This window comes from Polypterus senegalus, chromosome 3 (assembly GCF_016835505.1).
Source record: "Polypterus senegalus isolate Bchr_013 chromosome 3, ASM1683550v1, whole genome shotgun sequence".
NCBI classification, from domain to species: domain Eukaryota; kingdom Metazoa; phylum Chordata; class Cladistia; order Polypteriformes; family Polypteridae; genus Polypterus; species Polypterus senegalus.
In genome coordinates, this window is record NC_053156.1 from 257,243,009 (window position 1) to 257,260,013 (window position 17,005).

The 17,005-nt window shown below is 35.9% G+C and overlaps 1 long non-coding RNA gene across 1 annotated transcript in view; it reads right to left on the reverse strand.

The window, feature by feature from the left end:
- The window catches only part of LOC120526073, a 73,074-nt gene extending 56,294 nt beyond the window's left edge, over positions 1 to 16,780 (reverse strand). The window contains exon 1 of the long non-coding RNA XR_005633074.1: positions 16,680 to 16,780. This is a non-coding gene — a long non-coding RNA (uncharacterized LOC120526073). The remainder of the gene's footprint in view (positions 1 to 16,679) is intronic.
- Positions 16,781 to 17,005: the final 225 nt, after the last annotated feature.

A 17,005-nucleotide genomic window follows, 5' to 3' on the forward strand; every position in this document is an offset into this window, starting at 1 on the left:
ACCAGAAATCTTAATAACTGGCAAATATGGAAATAAAAAGGGTATAAGAAATAAATTTGATCCCTTAGGTTTAAAAGTCTAGGCAGAGGTACAGAAATTATTGACTCTGACCTAAACGTTAAATCACATATTAACCAGAGTAATAGGACGGTATGTTTTCACTTAAGGAACAGAGCAAAAGTTAGACCTCTTATAGCACTACAAAATTCTGAAAAATTAGATTACACTTTTGTAATTAGTCAACTTAATTATTGTAATACACCTCTAACAGGACTACCTAAGACATTAACTGGTTGCAATTAGTGTAGCATCCAGAATTTTAACTATAAAAAAAAAAATTGATACACTTTTAGCGCCATAACATTGGTTACCTGTGTCATTTAAAACTAACTTTAAAATACTACTAATAGTGTATAAAGCCTTAAATATCTTGCTCCTTCCTATATTTTGGAATGATTGTCCCCTGAAACTCCAAGTAGTAACCTTAGATCTTCTAATGGAGGTATGCTTATAATTACAAGAGCCACACTTAAAAGAAGTGGTGAGGTGGTCTTTTGTTGTCATGCACCCAAAATGTGGAATATTTTACCAATAGAAATTTGCCAGGTTAAAATTGTGGAATGCTTTAAAAAAAAAACTACTAAAAACCCAGTATTTTAATATAGCTTTTTCATTGCTGCATTTTAGTTGAACTCCTAATATACAATATGGGTATAGAATTATTGTATTCTTCAGGGCTTTACAATCATGGTTAATCTTTAATATTCTCTGCCGTCTTTACTGGTTCTTCTGTGGTGGCAATTTACGGCACCATACAGCCACCTATGATGATAGAATGGAGGTGAGTGTCTGAGCTGTCCACAAAACAAACTTTATTGAATCCAACTCATTTGAAACTGGGAAACAAAGAGGAATGAATTATGTTAGGTAGAATGAGTTTGCTGGATGGACTTTTGTCCTTGGAACCCTTGCAGATTTTTTTCAGCTAAACTAGTTTTTTTTTCTGTCCTTCTGATCAGAGACTTAGAGGCTTACATCATGATATTGTAAATACTCTTCTACTTGATATTTATAATTTTTTTTTTAAGATTGTTTTGATTTTTTTTGTTTGTTACTTAATATTTAACATTCTTGCCTAATTTTACTTGTTTTTCTTTTCTTGCAACTTTCTCCTTGACATATTGTAAAGCACTTTGAGCTACATTGTTTGTATATGTTTGTATAAAAATGGACTATATAAATAAATGTTGTTGTATATTAGGGCAAATAATAATTGTAAATTGATCCCGAGGGTGTAAATGAGTGGGCCCTTTGATGGACTAGCAGATTTTCCCAGGTTGGTTCCGCCATTCCTTCCAGTATAGATACCTGTGATTCTGAATTTGATTTATAGTTCATTCTTTGACTGTCAGTGTTGAAAATATGTATGTCTGTCTTGCTGTTAAACCAAGTAATATTTTAAGATTTTATTTTACTCATAATGCAGAATTTCTGTTTATGTTCAGTAGGTAAAATGTTATATTGGCATTGTTTTCACTTGTGAATTGGTCATATTACTAATTTAGTTTAACTTCTTGCTTGATGTTAAATAGGTAATTATTGAGTTAATGGATTACCCACAGTATATATGAATGACCTTCACTAGAGAGAAAAAAGCCTTGTTGTTTTCTACAGTTGTTCTGCAATCTGTGAGTTTTATTGATAAAGACTAACATCTAAACAGAGCCCACAATTAATATGTATCTCTTATGCTGTAAACTGCTGTCAAATCCTTATTACTTTTTGAACCGTGTAATTGCAAATGTTTTCTTTTCTGTTTGAGGTTGACAATTATTTAATATACACACTAAGTCTTACCTAAACCGTACAGTGAAAAAAGATCTCATATTTAAGGTCCCCATGGATGAATATTAAAATGCATATTCTGAGAAGAAATTGTCATAAAGCAGACTGTAAACAGAGAAAGGTAAAAACAGCAGGCTCATTTCATTTCAACAGTCTGATAGGAAATAAGGTTGCAGTTTTTTTTATTTTCAAAATTGATCAGGGAATAGCAAAAGCTTTTGTCATTCATTGAGTTTGCAAAATAGTTAATAGAATAGTTCACTGGTCAAATCTTTTTCAGTTTATGGAGCGCTCTGCCTTAATATATTCACAATTAATTACAGAGGTGGGTAGTAACGAGTTACATTTACTCCGTTACATTTACTTAAGTAACTTTAAAAAAAAAAATCTACTTCTAAGAGTAGTTTTACTGCACCATACTTTTTACTTTTACCTGAGTACATTTGTGAAGAAGAAACAATACTCTTACTCCGCTACATTGGGCAACACTCGACTCGTTACTTTTCTCCATTTACACATTACACTACATTTTTGCCAGAGAGAAGTAGCCAGTGGATCTACTGCATGACTGTTTCACCAATCAGACGTAGCAACAATAATCACATGATGACGTTTCAGCAATCAGACGTAGCAACAATAATCACATGATTCCATTTCACCAGTCAGACGTGGCCATGTAGTCACATGACCACACACAAACTTCCTGCATCTTGCAGCCTGTGAGAGACTTTTTAGACATGCAGAACTCCTGTTCACTGCTAAACAGTCACAGCTTCACTGCAATAATCTAACATGCACAGACAGTCATGGTAAACTGAAACTTCTTGTATGTACACAAGCTGCCTTATTTTCTATCAGCTGTGCTATTTGGAGGGCAAGCGTTTGATGATGCCGGTCCCCTACAGACTCCTTCTTCCCACATGGGAGTCTGCTGAACCCACACCAAGGTCGGCTCTCCTCCCTTCTTTCTTTCTAAATTCCTTTATTTTATTTTGGTATAATAAAACAATTTAACACCCACTGCTATAAGGAGAAAAAAATGACCTAACCATAAATACAACTGATGTGATATATAGTGTATTGGAGAAAAAAAGATATATATCGAACACAATCAAAATTTTAAACATATCCCTTACTGAGTGTGGAAAGCCATTTGTTACCAAAAAGCCCATTATATTATAGCTCCTTATATTAAAATACCAGATGTTAAACAAAAATGTACACTGAAGTCAACCACACATATTTTAAAACAACATTATAGATTTTTTCCAAATACTGAAAAAAACTGCACTGTTCCAAGTGGTGATTTATTTTTAGATAATATAACATTGTTTTACTAACATGGAGATTTGGAAGGTGCATTAAGAATCTTCACATTAAGCAAAAACAGTCACATTGAGTGTAGTATAGATCACCATAGCTTTATTCATATTCAAGTATTAAGCATCATCTAATGTTTCTCAGGACACTGACATAAAAAGATTGGAAATGTTTGTAGTTCCTTCACTATCTGTGAGACAAACATCCTCCCCGAAAACAATCTTTAATTTAGGACAGTCCTAGAATGTATGACCTTGCGAGGTGGAAACTACATTGCACCATTCATAATTAGGGCCAGTCCGTAACATTTTTTAAGCTATTCTAGAAAAGTGTGTAAGATATATAATTTTAAAATAAGTTGCACTTTAGTTTGCAGCAATTGATGAAAAATGTGTTTTGCATAACCTTTTCTAGCTTTGTCTAAGATAGTGTAGTGATGCAACTATGACATTAACTAATACATTTTAGATATATTACCATATTATTTTTTATCTGTATTTTGTTACTAGCCAAAATACAGTGAATTCAGTATATTAAATGAAGGATCAGCAAGGTTAGGAAGGTTCATTTTATTAAAGTTTCTAACTTGTAAATAGATAAAAAATGATGTTAAGGGAACTGCATATTTAAGGTAGAGTTGATAACAGTGAAATGACATTGTAAAGATCTCTAAAGCACATTGTAAAGTTTAAGACACCTAATGACTTATCTGAGTTAAATACTTTATAGTTCAGAGAGGAATAGAATATGACATCTCTGCAGTAAAACAGTTCCACATTTGGAGAAAGTGAAGTAAAATCAATTTTTAATAAATTACTAATAAAAGAACTGGAGCACATAGCAAGATATACAAAGCAAGATTTGAGCAATTTCTTTTTTCCAGTGCCAAGTAATGCTATGCCACCCTCTGCTTTTAATCTTTTAATATGTGGCCTTTCTATTCAATAAGATTTACAATTTAGTCAGACGTTTTGAAAATTATTATTTAATATATATAGGAATACCCTGTTAAAGAAGAGTAAAGTGTTGTACCGTGTCAGCTATAGATTTATACAGGAGAAAGTAGGGTGAAATGACACTTATTGGTTAACTAAATAGATTACAAAGGTTGTCTGATGAAGGGGCCTTAGCTGCTTCGAAAGCTTGCATTTGTAATCTATTTAGTTAGCCAATAAAAGGTGCCATTTCACTCTACTTTCTCCTGTGTTAAAGAAATAAGAATATTCATTTTAACAATATGAATTCTCCCTGCTAGAAAAAGATAACAAGTTGGCTATCTATTAAAACTTTGAGCTTAAAAAGATCTTTACATTTTCTTTTTACTATAAATCATTAAATTGTGTTAAAACAGTGAGTGGAAATTGCTCTAATATTGTAAAGATCTTACAGGAGCCAGAAAGCTGAAATAGAGATACAACAAGAATAAGAGGGGAACTATTTGAATGGAACAAACAGAGATGATGTCAGAGACAGGAAAAAAAATTCAGAGCACTAGTAGGCACAGAAGAGCAAAGTAAACAAAATCAAACTCACAAAGGAAACATACAGCCAAAGAGAATATAGGCAAGAGGGTCCAAATATTCAATTTTCTTGGAAGCACCTTTAGCTTCCTTTAAGATGGAAAATTTCCAAAAAGACCAGTTTGAGCAAACGTATTGCCAGGTGAAGGCAAAAGTTCAAAATACCAGACTGGAGTTGAAGAATCCATAGACCAAAGCCAAAATGCAGAAAAGCAAAGCAAAAGTCCAAATGCTAGCTTGTCTTGTTTACCCCAACTACATTTGCAAAGAGGACTTGTTTTTACAAAGAGACTATAAAAACTAGGGAGTCATTTTTTATGGGAACAGAGCAATGACGCAAGAGGTTGGTTATGTTATGACTCCTGCCACAACAAATCTCAAAAATACATGCAGGCCCCTGGGCTTGGCCTCAACACAGGCAGCCTAACCCTCTGTATCTGTGTATCAATCTTATGTTATTTTTTCATGGTTTTCGTGTAGTATTTGAAATTCTGACTTTTATTCTGGTTTGTTATCTCTTAATCTAATTCACAGTTTTGTGTATCATTTTATGTACCTTTAATTAGTGTTTTATTTGGATATTGTTTGTGTCTAATGTTGTATATGCCCTGTTCATTCTGAATTTCTGTAAAAGCAGGCAAAATCTGTCTATTGCAATTGTTTTATACAAAAAATGTGAAGACACACAAGTTCTTGGTGCCATCACCAACAGCAAGAAGTAATTACTACAATTAATTAAAAAGCAGAATAGAAGAGCACTATGAAGCAACCTCAAATGTGCATGATCAGTTCCTAACAGAGGTTGGTGCTGGATACAGTTGGCCAAACTAATATTCCACTCCTCTATTTACGTGCCATACCAAATAGTAACCCAGATATTATCAATATATAGGTCACTGGCCCCAAAACTACACCTCACATTGTAAAGCTGGTTAATGAGACAAAAACAAAGAGTACACATAAGATGGGAATGCTGTAGGTGAGATGAGGTCACCAGCATAGCCTCTTGGGATCTGTTCATGGATCTTTGTTTTTTTCAAATTACTTTACCAAAACAGAGAACACTTTGACATTTCTTTATTATGTAAAATATGGTGAAATTGTAGATATCAAGGAGGCAGTAATTACAATTGAAAAAATTCCCGTAAATCTAGAATGTTGGACAAGCACTTGGGAAATGCAGATTAATGTGGACAAGTTGTACGTGGAATCAAAATAAGGATTCATTTAACATGCAGGGTGAGTAAAAAGACCGTGGTTTATGATGGAACAATATTCTCATCCTGCAGTCAAAATGCAAATGCTTTAACGATGACAAAATATCAGTTTACATCATGAAAAGTGTTCGGCAGTAATCATGGAACAATATGCTCACACTGTGATGTTCTAGTGAGGCTGCATTTGGAGGATGGTGTGCAAGTTATAAAACTACGGCAAATAAATAAAATAGTAAACATCAGTTTATGCTTTTTAGTGAAGAAACTCAAATGTCCATGGCTGACCGGAAAGTTGTGATTTTTCTCTTGCAGGGTTAAAGAATTAAACATCTTTAGACTTAAAAGAGATCTGGGGGCAGTAATTCTCAAGATGCATCACTAAAGTTGATCAGTCAAAAGTCTTTTAGTAAATGATGAATTCGTTGCTGAAAGTCATCCCTGAAAACGCCTTTCAAGACAAATCATGGCTGAAACGTAATGTGTTTTCTGATACTTTTTGTGCTTTTTACTATATTGTTAACTTACCCACTACATATCTTTTACATCGGTAGTATGTTTACCTCATAAACGTTTAAGAAACCCTTACTTTACCTTTATTAATTAGAATTGCTTTTAATAGTATAAGGATGTTTCACTTTAATGTATAGTAAGTAAAAATAGCATTAGGTTTAGGATAGAATTAACTTTTATGCCTCCTGTCTTACTCATTATCAGGAAAAGCGAGAGCCTATCCTAGCAACATTTGGTGTTGGGAAGCTGCAATTGAAGACAGGGTGACAGTGCTTTGGCATATCCGCTCACATTGGACCAATTTAGAATCTGTGGTGAAACTAACGCCAGCGTATGTAGGACGACCAAAAAAAAAAAAACCAGAGTTACAGTTGAGAAACACTGTAATCTTATTCATCTCAACTTTTTTCAAGTTTTTCATCTCAAGTTTTTTTTCTCTGCTTTTACTGGTGATCTTTACTGCTCTCCAAGGATTCATACATCAGTGTTTAATTATGCTGATTTGAAGCAATTGATTAAGCTGTGTAGTTAAATCTGTTTAGAAGGGCTTAATTTTCATATGGTGCATATATGGTGCTTTATAGATCCATTACTGCAATCTCAAAGATATAGCTAGGACTAAAACTTAACCCATGTATTTAAGAAAGTTAAGTTTGTGGAATACTATATTGTATGCTGTTAGGATCTAAATGTATGTACACTTGTTTTGGTGCTGCTTTTGTCTTCTGTTGCAAGCAATTGAGAAACATAATCAAGAAATTTTGAAGGGGGTACTGTTTCTACCCACTGCTTTATGACAAGTGATCAAGCAGCCATACCATGTGCACTTCAGAGCAGGTCCTTCACCTGAAACTAAGTGTGTTTGGGCACGACCAGTGCTTAAATGGGAGACCATCTTGAAAAAGCTTGGATTGATGCTGGAAGAGATATGGTGAGGCCATCAGGGTTCATGAATGCTGTGCATCCCAATGCCCTTGTGCAGTGACAGGAACACTGTGCTGTAAAAATAGCACCGTCCTTGAGATGAGATGAGAAACCAAGGTCCTGACTCTCTGTGGTCATTAAAGATCCCTGAACATCATTCGTAAAGGGAAGGGTGTATCCTGATGTCCTGACTAAATTGCCACCATAGGCTAATCATTCTGGCTTTCTAATCATGCCCTGACTCTGACTGGCTAACTGTCTCTCACCCCTTCATCAAACAGCTAATGTGTGGTGAGTGTACTGGCGCAAAATGACTGCAATCGTATCATCCAGGAGGATACAGCACATTAGGTATGATTGAAGTAGCTCCCCAATCACTATGTAAAGCTCAATGAGTAGTGAGAAAAGCACCATATATATATATAAAGAATTATTATTATTGTTATTATTAATAAAGACGAAGAATTTAGGAAATATATAAGAAAAACTTGGCTGCTTGGGAAATAGAAAGCAGGAAAACAAAGAGAAAGGTAATGTAGAAAAGTTAAGAGCTGCGAGGAGACCAGAAGCAAAATTTTGAAGACTCTTAAAGGAAGAGATGAGTTTTATCTGCCCAACCAGACTGCTAGGCATTCAATTAAGTGATTTTTAATGAAAAATATACCATTTGGCATAAGTATATTGTGAAAGAGTCTTCGTGAATAAAAAATATCACACAGTCAATCATAAAGTTTTGGGGACCATCCCTATATATTCACATGCAGACAATAAAGAAATAAATCAATTCAATGTAGTTGAATTACAGCGAGCAATTTTACTGAATGAAAATGGCATTTATATACACAAAGGATTATGGGGACAGGAAATGACTGGAGTGAGGTGATCTGGGAAACCGGAAGTGACATCATCGCGTCCACCGGAAGTGACGTCATTGTGGCCATTTTGGAAGCCAGAAATTGAGGTTTTATTTGTCTTCCATTTTTTTGTTGATAAAAGTGATTTGGGTAAGTACCACGTGATGACCCTCTGTCTCACGATATTTCACTCGCCTCTGGGCTGCCTCCTAATCGCATGTGTGTGACTATATATATATATATATATATATATATCTATACTAATAAAAGGCAAAGCCCTCACTGACTGACTGACTGACTCACTCACTCACTCATCACTAATTCTCCAACTTCCCGTGTAGGTAGAAGGCTGAAATTTGGCAGGCTCATGCCTAACAGCTTACTTACAAAAGTTGGGCAGGTTTCATTTCGAAATTCTATGGTCATAACTGGAAGCTATTTTTCTACATACAGTAATCCCTCGCTATATCGCGCTTCGACTTTCGCGGCTTCACTCTATCGCGGATTTTAAATGTAAGCACATCTAAATATATATCACAGATTTTTCGCTGGTTCGCGGATTTCTGCGGACAATGGGTCTTTTAATTTATGCTACACGCTTCCTCAGTTTGTTTGCCCTGTTGATTGCATACAAGGGACGCTATTGGCGGATGGCTTAGAAGCTACCCAATCAGAGCATGTATTACATATTAACTAAAACTCCTCAATGCTACAAGATATGCATCCCGCACGGAGCTTGATTGTTTGCTTGTCTCTGCCTCTATCTCACCCTCTCTGACATTCTCTGCGCCTGACGGGAGGGGCTGTGAGCAGAGGTGCTGTTTGCACAGAAGCTGTTTGCCTAGTGGATAGTGATGTACCTCTAAGAAATGCCACTTTATCGCAATGCTTCCAAAAGCACACTTATTGATTTTTTGATGGTTTGCTTTAATCTCACTCTCTCTCTCTGTCTCTCTTTGACGTTCTCTGCGCCTGACGGAGGAGATGTGAGCAGAGGGGCTGTTTGCACAGAGGCTGTTTGCTTAGAAGATACTGACGCTCCTCTAAAAAATGCTGCGGCAAACTTAAAAGCACACGTATTGATTTTTTGATTGTTTGCTTATCTTTGCGTGCAAGCTCTCTCTCTCTCTGAAATTCTCTGCTCCTGAAGAGAAGATCAATTTGCATTCTTTTAATTGTGAGAAAGAACTGTCATCTCTGTCTTGTCATGGAGCACAGTTTAAACTTTTGACTAAAGGGTGTTATTTCATGTCTAGAGGGCTCTAATAATGTTAACAGTGTGGGAGAGTTTATAAGGGCTTAAAATATATAAAAATAACTACAGAAACATATGGTTTCTACTTCACGGATTTTCATCTATCGCGGGGGGTTCTGGAACGCAACCCCCCGCGATCGAGGAGGGATTACTGTATACTGTAATGGAGTTGAGCTCTAAAGCTGTGGGGGGCGGAGTTTCATGTGACTGACTGACTGACTGACTCACTTACTGACTCATCACTAATACTCCAAGTTCCCGTGTGGGTAGAAGGCTGAAATTTGGCAGGCTCATTCCTTACAGCTTACTTACAAAAGTTGGGCAGGTTTCATTTCGAAATTCTACGCGTAATGGTCATAACTGTAAGGTATTTTTCTCCATTTACTGTAATGGAGTTGAGCTCGAAAGCCGTGGGGGGCGGAGTTTCGTGTGACATCATCACACCTCCCACGTAATCACGTGAACTGACTGTCAATGCAGTACGTAGAAAACCAGGAAGAGCTCCAAAAAGCGCTGAAGAAAACATGCATTATATAATTCAGAAGGCAGCGAAACAATAAGCGAGAGAGTGACATATACAACCATATTTATGAGTGCTGCTACTTCGGAAACAAAGCATGGTGTAAACCTAAAGTTTAAATTAAGTTCATAGACAGGCTGCCGCTGGCGTTTGTCATGCCCACGGGTAATGCGGGATACAAGTTTAATGAGAGGACGTAGGATATAAACGAGAGTTTTGATCACTTTGTAACTAAGTTAAAATTGCAGGTGAGGGGCTGTGCTTATGCAAATTCCGAGAGACTGTGTTTGTGGGGGATTGACAGTTAAGGCGGGTGGGGGAATCACGTCATCATCTCCCCTCCCATTCACCTCATTTCGCTCTGAGCTGCGCTCCGCAGCTAACGCAGTGTTACGACTTTGTGACGCTGCCACCAAATACTCACAGAAAAATCCACAAGTTAATACACACGCTGTGTCTAGAGTTTCTCCACACTGAATCCTCCAGGCACTACTTACAAAAGGTTACATTGACAATCATGTTATTTTTAAAATGTTTCCTTTTCTTAGCACAAGCACAGCTGAGAAGCTTCGATGCATGTGCTCCATAACGCGTTAAAAATCATGCATTTAATCACAAGCAAAGGGGAACTTCTGTCAATGCATGATTTCCTGGTACACCGATTACATTGATCAGCGCTTCCCGATTCATTTTAGCCTCGCACCCCCTTGGTTTGAGAAGAAGTATGAAAAAATATGAGGTTAACATAGAAAAACAGATCACCAATTGAAGCTTTATGAATAATCGATTCGCCATCAATAATTGTTTTGGTAAAGCCATACTCAGTGTAATCCTCCTTACATTTTATAATTTTTCCACCACTAGCCATGATTAAATTAACGGTAAAAAAGTAAGAGCGATGCGAGGGTGATTTATTCAGGCAGGCAGGCGACGGCTCAATAGCTCGAATTTGGATATAAGTAGCTTCTATTTAGTCGCCAGAAATATCTTTGTTAGGAATGGAAGTTGAATTTAGTCTTTAAATTTCTATGGTAAAGAAAAAGTTATGCAATGATGACTACATTTAACTATATAAAGTCAAAACTTGTATATATAAAGTCATTTGCGAATATATAAAGTCAAAACTTGATTATATAAAGTCAGCGCTGGAATATATAAAGTCAAAACTTAAATATATAAAGTCAGCGTCGGAATATATAAAGTCAGCGCTGGAATCTATAAAGTCAGAACTTGAATATATAAAGTCAGCGTCGGAATATACATAGTCAGCGCTGGAATATCTATCCATTTCCCAACACGTTGAATCCGACCACAGGGTCACGGTGGTCTGCTGGAGACAATCCCAGCCAACACTGGGCGCAAGGCAGGAACCAATCCTGGGCAGGGCACATGCATCATTTTCAAAACATTAACAGAAGTGTTTTTTTTATTTATTTTTCTGTATACGTTTATGTTAACTTAGTTCAGTTCAGAGTTGTTTCAATCAATAGATTTTGACTTTCACTTTATATATTCAGGAGTGAGTTTATATACTCCAGTGTTGACTTTATATAATCAGGAATGACTTTATAAATTCCGACGCTGACTTTATGTATTCAGGTTTTGACTTTATATATTCCAGCGATGACTTTATATATTTAACTTTTGACTTTATATATTCACAAAATCAATTTATTTGCCTGTTTGGCACCCCATAGTATATGTGTGTGTGTATATATGTACACATGTGTGTGTGTATATATATATATATATATATATATATATATATATATATATATGCCAGCAACACTCATGACAATGACAAAACAATTACATTGTCAATCATGTTACGTTATTATTAAAATGTTTCCTTTTCTTTTTACTTCTCCGCTGCCAAGTGCGGGTATTTTGCTATATATATATATATATATATATATATATATAGATATATAGATATATACTGTAGATATGACAACAACACTCATATCAAAGACAAAACAATTACATTAACAATCAAGTTACGTTATTTTAAAAAATTTTCCTTTTCTTTTTCATAACTTATTTAACACACTACTTTTTCGCTGTGAAGCGCGGGTATTCCTGCTAGTATATATATATATATATATATATATATATATATATATATATATATATATATATATATATATATATATATATATATATATACATACACATATGTTAATTCTGAAAGGATTAAATACGGTAAGTGATTTTTTAATTGATTAGTGCCCTTGTAGCATATATGGTTATGCTTTATACTCACATTCAGTTATTCGGCATTACCTTAGGTGGGAGCCTGTGAATATATCCAGTGGTAATAATGGAGATAGTTGATCATTTCAAGGTAGACAGCATTTTCTTTTTAACTTACAAACAATATGGATATTAGAAAATGATCAAAACTGAAATCCTGCTACTTAAATTGGCCAAAAGTGAGTGAAAAGTACTCTGGCTCTCACTCTGATATTGCACTTCTTCAGTCTAATGAGCGTCACTATAACTAGTCAGTGCCACCTCTAGTGCGTGACTGATTAGTGACCAGCATTTTGACATTTATTTGATTTCAATTCTTTTGAGATCAATAATTTATTAAGATGGTTCTCAAAACCAAGACCAGGATTAATTTGATTTTTTTATTGGAAATTTCTTTTGACTAGTACTTTCCCACAGATGTTCAAATGGGTTGGGTGAAGGGTCTGGTTTTGACATTTGCCTATCTTGGAACTAAGTGTTATTTTTCAGCTATATTAGTGCTAAATAGGATATTGTTGGATCTCAATGTAATGTTAATAACCTGGAAATAAAAACATTATAGCATAGGTTATTTGAGGAAAAAGTAACTTCCAAGAGCAGAAATGTTCTATACAGAAATGTTCTATGTTCTACACAACTGATATTCACTGCAGTGTACATGAATAAAAATATATTAAACTGAGCACATTCTTATAACATATAGAACATGAAGTAATTATTTTCCTTTTATGGAGCTGTATAATTTATAGAAATGGATTTCAAATGCAGAAACAGATTAGCAATGTGTGTGAATCATCAAATATACAGGAATTCTAAATAGCATACCTTTGTGCATTTAGAGCACTTGTACATTTGTCAGCTAAATGAGGCAGCCACCCACATTATAATCTATGGAAACAATATAAACCAGAAGAATGTAGACATTATGCACTTGAGCAAGCTTGTTGCCTGAGGATGAGAAAACAAATGTACTGTACTCTAAATGTTGACTAATTTTTTCCTTAACCTACCTAAATGCTTTACAAAGTAAGAAGCAAAATGTCATTGAAGGAAATAACATGGGAGGGAAAAAGTAATTTAGAATTTTTAAAAACTTTTTATAAAGGATTATATTTATAGTGTTATTATTCCCTTATAAATAAAACAACTTTGTTATTAGCTATCTTATCCACCTAAGGAGCCTGATAGTTTATTTTCATGAATGATAATGAGCCACTAGTATTCTAATAACAAAAAGATTCAATGCAGAGAAACAATGAACAAAAACACATAACCTTCTATTCCTTTAGATTTTCTCATTTAATGTTTTATAGCTTTTAGATTATATTCATTGTTCAACTTTTGAGGCATATATTGCTGACTGTCAACTCAGTAAAACAAATTCAGGCACTTTGAATACTTAGGAAATATTTTTTCTGTAAGAAAATCAATACTCTGTGTGGGTGTCCACGTATGGAGCTACTTCTGTTGGAAGGAAATTGAATGCAATATGTTGTAACAAAGCGCCTGACCCGACACAGAAACACACGGAGGCACGTATAAAAAGTACAGTGACTTTTATTTTTCTTCAGCTGTGGGACACGTCTTCCCCGTGCCACAGCCCAAACACAAGCAAAAAACATTTCTCCACCTCGCTCCACCACTCCTCCCAGACATGCTTCGTCTCCTTCCTCCCAACTCTGGCTTGTCGAGTGGTGGTGGCTGGGTCCTTTTGTAGCCCACCCGGAAGTGTTCCAGGTGATTAACCACCTGGTCCTAATTGCACTTCCGGGTGGGGCTGAAGACTCATCCAGCCGGGCTATGGGAAGCAGACAGCCCCCCCTAGCGGCCACCCCGGGCCCCAACCAAGCTGTGGAGGACTCCATCTCCCATGGAGCCCTGCGGTCAGTTGGGGAATCACCGTCGGCCAGGGAGGCTGCCACCAAGCGTCCCGGGGGAGGTATTGGACTGCCCATGGAGGCTCCCCCGGAACATAAGCAGCAGGGGCGTCCCTGCCAGGCTTGGGACCCGGCTGTCCTTCACAATGTGAACACAGCTTTAGCTTAGTACCACCCTGTATTGGATTAAGCAGGCAGGAGAATGTTATGTTATACTATGACATTTTAGGGGATGAACTGTGCATGTGATTTAATTATGGTCTGCTGTTGAAAGCAGATGTAAAATATTGCCAGGTATCCTAAACCATTGTAACCAATAAAAGTGACAAACTAATTATGTACGTCTATGTAATGTTTTTGTAGTTCTGAGAGGCTTATTAAAGCACATTACTCTAAATACAAGAAAATAATTATTACAAAGTCGGAAGGTGGCAGGATGGTTAGCACTGTTGGCTCACAGCTCTTGGGAATGGTATGGACTTCCAGGCCCTGTCACTGTCTGTGTGGAATTTTCTGCACATTTTCATGTTGTCCATTGCACTTACATGTATGATCCATACTGACTTACCTCGTAATGTTTAGTCTCCACTCATGAGGATGCTCTCAGTAACTTTCCATCCAGGATACCATTTGTACTAACACTTGTAACTTAGAAGCTCCAGTAGCTGGCCACTGATGTATATATGGAGCTGGGATGTCAAATTCCATTTTTCTGAGGGCCAAAAAAACACTTTATACACCCACAAATGTTGGAATATATCATCAAACAGCTACAGTCGCATTTTCTTTACAAATGGCGTGGAAAAAACTTTCCTCCATCTTTAAAGAAGGCAGTCACAGAACCCAGATGATAAAGCAGAACATTTGTTTATTTGTCTCTGTCAGTGTCTCTGTCCTTGGAGGGAGCAATATTTTAAACAGTTTATCTGCTTTTATACTTTAACCTTATCTAATACATCATATCATCTGACTTTTAATACTCAGAATATGATTACCTCTTCCAGTCAGCTAGTGCCACTAGTAACTTCTGACTCGTATCGATTGTTCCATTACTCTGAATACCTCTTCATTAAGAGGGGTGTTTTGTGGATTGTCCTATTGATCTTAGCACCGCTACATAGGAGGGTGTTTGGGCTTTCCCATCAGTTTATCCCCACTTTCTGGAGGGGAGTTTGTTACTCATTTACCTTATTCTAACCTGGGAAAATTACATTAATAGCTTCTCTAAGACTGGCATACACAAGGCATAGATTTTTTGCACTTACAGCTTTAAGTAACATTTAGTTAACCCTTGAGTTACATTCATTCATTTTCTTGTGTTTAAAAACCTTGTGTAAACACACTGCTGATTGATCATACAAGCCACATTTGGAGTTGGTCAATTCACATTTTGCATATGTGGAAATAATGTGTTTTCTATCCACATACAAGTCAGTGAAAAAACAAGAGAGTCATGTAGGGCAGTTGTAGCAGTCAGGTAAACTGCAAAAGGGTGGGCAACCCTGAGACCTGTGCAATTCTGAAAAGTAAGCAAAATTGGCATGGTAGCAGCAACATGTGTGAAGTCCCGCTACCATCTCCGTCATGAGACCATAATAAGTCACTGTAAAGTTTTATGGCATGTCACCCTCTTTTCATTTTTTCTATTTGGGTCTTTGCAAGTGGCCAGATTCACAATTGCTGCTGGTTAGTAGCTACTGTGATCCATGTCGCCCAGATAATTGTGAGCAGACACTGGGGACACAGTTTAATGTCAGGTGTAAATGTAATGTATACTGCTCTCCATCAAGGACTAAAGCAGCCAAAAAGATGTTACCTTGAGTTTTCAACTGAGATTTTAACCCTCTGTCTTGTACGTCTTTCAGAAATGTTGTGATTAAAAAGCTTGAACTACAATTAGTCACAAACTCTGTACAAACAAAATCTAACAACAGGACGTCAATCAATCGCATTTTTGCATTATTTGAAGTGCCGTCTGCTCTCAGTGAATATTATTGAGCCATCACAAGTCTATTTGGGCAATGTATTTAATAACATGATATTTTATAAGTACTGGTAAAAGATAAAAAAAGGGGATTAATGGAATCTGCTAATGCAAGCAACTGCATATTATTATCTGTGTTCTTTTTGATTATCACTCGGTTTTACACAAATATTTAACAAACAAAAATGTGCTAACTCTTTGATGAAGTATCTAAAAAATTTAAAATGCTCCAACCTTTTAAATCAGTTAACTAAGTCCTTAAATGCAACTGAATGTTTTGCCCTGAAATTTTTTTAATTTGTAAACAGCGCATTTTGCAAATGTAAAAATATAGCCTGAAGATCTAACATACAGTGGTTTCAGCAGTGCTAAAGCTGCTACATTAAATTTCTTTGCATACCAAATTTTTTATTTCCTTATTAAAAAGCCAAATAAGAATAAGATTGTGTACCTGCAATGAGTCCATCTAAAAATACCTGCTGAACAATTACCCATTACTCAGCCCAGAATAAAAAGATGTACGTTTAAAACACAAATGCCTAATTTAAGAGAATAGTTCAAATTTGATCATTTAAAAAATATACTTTATGAAATACTCACAGTTATATACAAATCATTTTAGATTACACAATCATCCATGCTTTTTTTTTCCTTTTGGCTCACGATCTGCCTCCCACACTTATTCTCATTAGGTGATAACTGAAGAGCTCTTACTTTGTTTCAGCAATCAAAATCAGGAGTTTCAGAAAGAAAAAAGAGATAACAGAAAGCAATGACTTAAAATATTTGCCTAAAAATAAAATGTAAATTAGTATCATACAAGTTTGTAATTCTGCAAACAATGCTGTTAATTACTCATCTGTTCTGAGTAAAGACAGGTGCAAGCACAGCAGCATGTAGCATTGTACAAAGAAAAGTCTAGAACT